The sequence below is a fragment of the Dipodomys merriami genome, unplaced genomic scaffold (assembly GCF_024711535.1).
Source record: "Dipodomys merriami isolate MVZ:Mamm:240054 unplaced genomic scaffold, mDipMer1.0.p SCAF_3, whole genome shotgun sequence".
NCBI lineage: Eukaryota > Metazoa > Chordata > Mammalia > Rodentia > Heteromyidae > Dipodomys > Dipodomys merriami.
In genome coordinates this window covers 111883616-111889615 of record NW_027204492.1, presented here as the reverse complement: position 1 = coordinate 111889615, position 6000 = coordinate 111883616, and positions in this window count along the sequence as shown.

Sequence of the window (6000 nt, the reverse complement as noted above, 5' to 3'; positions counted from 1 at the left end):
CCGGTCGTGGGGCCTGAACTCTGGGCCTAGGTGCTGTCCCTCAGCTCTTCAGCTCAAGGCTAGCACTCTACCACTTGAGCCACAGCGCCACTTCTGGCTTTTTTTTTCTGCTTATGTGGTGCTGAGGAATCGAACCCAGAGCCTCATGCATGCAAGGCAAGTGCTCTACCACTGAGCCACCATCCCAGCCCAGAACGATATTTTAAGTAAGAAATATTCTGTTTTGAAAATATTCTCTCTCTCTCTTCTCTCTCTCTCTCTATCTCCCTCTCTCTTTTGTGGGTCATGGGGATTGAACTCTGATCCTGGGTGCTGTCCCTGCACTCAAGGTGAGCGCTCTACTGCTTGAGCCACAGCACCACTTCTGGTTTTCTGAGTGGTTTATTGGAGTTAAGAGTTTCACGGACTTTCCTGCCGGGGCTGGATTTGAACCGTAATCCTCAGATCTCAGCCTCCTGAGTAGCTAGGATTACAGGCGTGAGCCACCAGCGCCCAGCTTCTCTCTCTCTCTCTCTCTCTCTCTCTCTCTCTCTCTCTCTCTCTCTCTCTCTCTCTCTCTCTCTCTATTTTTGTCAGTTGTGAGGCTTGAACTCAGGTCCTGGGTGCTGTCCCTAAGCCTTTTTGTGCTTAAGGCTAGCACTCAACCACTTGAGCCACAGCCCCACTTCCAGGTTTTGAGTCGTTAACTGAAGATAAGAGTCTCACAGAGACTTTTCTGCCCGATGTTGGCTCTGAGCCATGATCCTCAGGTCTTGGCCTCCTGAGTAATTACAATTACAGTATGAGGCCCTGGTGCCCAGCTCTCTGTCTCTCTGTCGGTCTCTGTCTCTCTATTAGTATTTTAAAGCAGTACTGAGAGTTAAACTAAGGGCCTTGCACTTGCTAGGCAGGTGCTCTACTACTTGCACTAAGTGAGAAATACTTTCTTACTGAAACTTAATGTCCTGGGCTGGGAATGTGGCTTAGTGGTAGAGTGCTTGCCTGGCATGCATGAAGCCCTGGGTTTGATTCCTCAGTACCACATAAACAGAAAAAGCTGCAAGTGGTGCTGTGGCTCAATTGGTAGAGTGCTAGCCTTGAGCAAAAGAAACTCAGGGACAGTGCCCAGACCCTGAATTTAAGCCCCAGGATTGCAAAAAAAAAAAACAAATGAGCAACAACAACAACAACAACAAAAAACACCCTTAATGTCCTAATGATTTTCAATAAAACTTAAACTCATGAGCGTTATATGTATTCCTTCTCATTGTCTCTATAGAAATATAGTTTCCATTTCCTTGAAAGGCCAGTGTTAAAGAGATCAATCAAAACAAATGCCAGCACTTCAAAATATACTATATAAATATAGACATAGATACAGTATTTTTGCAATGCATATAACTCTTTTATTTTGGTCTCTCCATTTCTCTTTAATACTGAACATTCTTCTCTCTCATTTTGTTTTGTGTGTGATAGGGTACAAGGAATGGAGCCAAGAGCCTCTACACACTAGGTTAAGTGTTCTATCTCCAGGCTCTTGAGGATAGTTTTTTATATTTTTATTATTAGTTTTTTATTGTTATTATAAAGGTGATGTATAGAGGAGTTACTCTTTCATAAATCAGGTGTTGGGGATAGTTTCTTTTTTCTTTTTTCTTAATTTTTCTCTTGGTTGTGGGGCCTGAACTCTGGGCCTGGGCGCTGTCCCTCAGCTCTTCAGCTCAAGGCTAGCGCTCTACCACTTGAGCCACAGTGCCACTTCCAGCTTTTCTGCTTATGTGGTGCTGAGGAATTGAACCCAGGGCCTCATGCATGCAAGGCAAGCACTCTACCACTGAGCCACCTTCCCAGCCCCGAGGATAGTTTTTCAAGTGTCTGCTTTTTGTTTTGTTTTTTGTTTTTTGTTTTTTTTTTGGTCCAGTCGTGGGGCCTGAACTCTGGGCCTGGGCACTGTCCCTCAGCTCTTCAGCTCAAGGCTAGCGCTCTTCCACTTGAGCCACAACGCCACTTCTGGCTTTTTTCTTTTTGCGTATGTGGTGCTGAGGAATCGAACCCAGGGCCTCAGGCATGCAAGGCAAGCGCTCTACCACTGAGCCACCTTCCCAGCCCGTGTCTGCTTTTTGCTAGAGCTGTCATTCTGACAATCTGTAGTATATTCAAAGCCTGCCTTCAATATGCCTGAATGACATGGGTAGAAAGTACGATCATTTTTCAAATAGTTCAGTGATTGCCAGAAATGCAGACATCTATAGCAAATGCAGAAACTGGCCAAACTCCTTAAAGGACTAAAATCAAGGTTAGCACAGAAAGAGTATTGGGTAATCAAATCAAACAATAAATTCTTTGTTCTATGAAACGTAAATACCCCTCTTCACTGCCTACAACCCTAATAATATGCAACAAACATGAAATTCAAGTCTTGATGAAGTGATACTCTTGAATGGTTTAAAGGTTAGGATCTTTTCTTTTTCTGAAAATACTTTGAGGTAGACAAGTCAAACTAATGTGGTTAATTTAACTCTTACTGACCTGTTTAGAGGAAGCTCAACAGTCACTTGAAACCTGCTTTAAGCCTCCCCAGTGCTACATTTAACCCTCAAGAGGTTACTCAGCGGCCAGGAGCTGGTGGTTCATGCCTGTAATACTAGCTAACTCCAGAGGCTGAGATCTGAGGATCCCAATTCAAACCCAGCCTGAGGCAGATAAATGTGAGATATTCATCTTCATATCTTCAATTAATCAACAAAACCCTGGAAGTAGAGGTATGACTCAAATGGTAGGGTGTCGGCCTTAAGCAAAATAGCTACAGGACTGAGCTTAGGCCCTGTCAAGCCCCAGCACTGGTGGGTGCATCACACACACACACACACACACACACACACACACACACACACACAACACACACACACACACACACACACACTGAGGTTACTCTGTAATATCTACCTCCATATTATTAATTATGCTATTGTTTTTGGTATATTTGACTGTCCATTGTTAGCTCTTTATTCTAAATGCAGGTATGCCTGGTGTCTAATAAAGTGTTCAAAATATGTGTGGCTCAAGTGGAATAGTGCTAGCCTTACACACAAAAGTTCAGGGACAGCACCCAGGCCCTGAGTTCAAATCCCAGGACATTCTCCCTCCCCCCCAAATAGTAGTTTTTACTTGATTGCTAAAGACACAGGGCTGGGAAGATGGGTTAGTGGTAGAGTGCTAACCCTAACATAAATTAAGCCCAGGATTTGATTCCTCAGTGTCACATAAAAGAAAAAGCTGGAAGTGGTGCTGTGGCTCAAGTGGTAGAGTGCTAGCTTTGAGCAAATGAAGCTCAGGGACAGTGTCCAGGCCCTGAGTTCAAGCCATAGGACTGACAGAAAAAAGAAAAAAAAAGTTAATACACATCTAAATACAGTTGGGGATGTCACTTAGTGGTAGAAATCTTGCATGACGCCTGGGTTTCACCCCCAGCACTGGAGCCATTATATTCACAACCCTTAGTGAGCCTTGAGATAATTCCTCTACCCAATGAGGAGCTGCTGTTCTTGTGGCCTTTACCCTATAGTCAAGCACAGTGCACGGGCACAAGTCTTAACAGAGATAATACTTCCCAGAGCAAAGGTGAGAACACTGTGTGTAGACAGGACAAGGGGTGCCCCTTAAAGGCTTAGAAATATCAACAAGTGATAGCCTTTGAAGACCGAAAATATAAGTCCAACAAAGGATCCCAACAAAGATAAGTGAAAGGCTTTCTAAAGCCTGAGGGGGTAAGGCTTTACTGTCACTTCTCCAAAGATATCTGAGATAAAAATCTCCAGAAAGAACAGGTCAAGCAAAACATCTGATTGGTTGGTTCTCCTGTAGGGAAAAAAAAAAGAAGAAGAAAGAACCTGACACAAAATATACTTTCACCCAGCTTTGGAAGTGGCTTGTTTGCTACATTCTATTCGGAAGTAAATCACTAAATCTGGCTCTCTTTCAAGGGAAGGGAAATCAGACTCTACCTTTGGAAGGGAAAATTTTGTGGATAGATTGAAAAACCACCAGAGCTTACTTCAGAGATGTTTATAAGATCTCCTAACCCAGGCCCTGGGTTCAATCCCTAATACCACAAACAGCAAATAAACAAAATGCCACATGTAAGAAACAGATTTCTAAATTTCATTTTCTCACAGAACCAGAAATGGGTTTGTTTCTCTTGAGCAACCAGTTTTTATTTTGTAATGCTGTGAATCAACATACATTGTATTTTCCTCTTTACTTCGTTGCTCAAAATAAAAATTTGACTACCGTGTGTGTGTGTGTGTGTGTGTGTGTGTGTGTGTGTGTGTGTGTGTGTGTGTGTACTGGGGCTTGAACTCAGGACTTCATAGTCTCGAAGGGCTCTTAATGGGCTTTATCCACTTGAAGCTGGTACTATACCAATCACGTCTCCAATACAGTTTTTGCTGGTTATTTTGGAGATGGAGTTCCCCAGACTTTTCTTTTCTTTTCTTTTCTTTTTTGCCAGTCATGGGGCCTGAACTCTGGGCCTGGGTGCTGTCCCTCAGCTCTTCAGCTCAAGGCAGTGCTCTACCACTGGAGCCACAGCACCACTTTGGCTTTTTCTGCTTATGTGGTGCTGAGGAATCAAACCCAGGGCCTCATGCATGTGAGGCAAGCGCTCTACCACTGAGCCACCTTCCCAGCCCTCCCCAGACTTTTCTGCTTGCACTGGTTTCAAACTCCCTCCCCCCTCTACTCCTCAGTATCTAGGATTGCAGAAGTGAGCCACCAGTAATGGGGCAAGATAAACTATTTTTTCATCTATCTATCTATCTATCTATCTATCTATCTATCTATCTATCTATCTATCTATCTATCTATCTATCTATTCTTAAACAACTCACACAATCATGAAGTAAAAATACTCCCAATTCATCATCCAGGAAAAATATTATTAATATTTTAAGGGATAATCTTCTAAAGTTCTCACGCTATTATTCTACAAAGATTAAATTTTTTTCTCAGTCAATTTTTAAAGTGCCTGTAATTTTAGCAGCTACCTGATTCTCTATTGTACTATAATTAACTATGGTGCATTTTGTCTCTATTCTCTGGAGAATTGCACTACTGAACTGATACATTTATTTTACATCTTGCTGGGACCTTTTTCCTTCACAACAATGAGATGTGGTGGCTAAGGCCATCCTTTCTCTGGAATCTGGGTATGGGTTCATTATCAACTGCCATCTATGTCTCAAACTATGCTTTTGTGTTGAAATCACAAGACTGGATTGAGGTGTTTAGTTCTGTCTTGTGAAACAAAATGATGATACCTTTTTCAAATTTCCAAAATAATTAAAATTAATAGATGGAATGTCTTCTATACTGAAATTTTAATCTCGTGAACGCTATTGAAATTTTGGCGTCTGCTATCACTGTTCTGTATTCAAAAGTAATAAAAACATGCTAAAGGATCTGAACAAATGTTCATTACAAATCTTTTAAAACACTATGAATTTCGTGACAGTGTGCTTTTCAGAAGCTTGGCCGTTGGTGATCTGGTTATCAGAAGGAAATAGGGAATATTTCCAAGGACCCCTCCCCCACATCATACCGAGAAAAATAACTTTCGACAAATCAAGTTTGACGATTTTACCTAATGATACGAATGAAGGAGAAGGCAGGATACATTCATCCAATAAATCTAAGTGTGGAGAAACAGTTCAACCCAGGTGAGTAGCAAGCAGTCCCACACTTTAGAGGAGCTTCGGACAGGTAAGTGCAGTGGGAATTCTGGTGGAGTCCTTGAACTTGGGTAAGTGTCAGAGTCCAAGGCGCACATTGAAAGCCATTGCATTTCCCACCTTGAAAATAGCGAAGTACTGCCCCTCTATGCCCAAACCATTCGTGCTCAATTCCAAAGAACAACCACCAAAACAAGAACACGTCAAAGTGCCCCTGATTCTGTTCCTTCTCGAACACTGGAATGTTTTCAAACTTTTCCGGTAGGGATAATATTGACTCTCTTTCGGTACA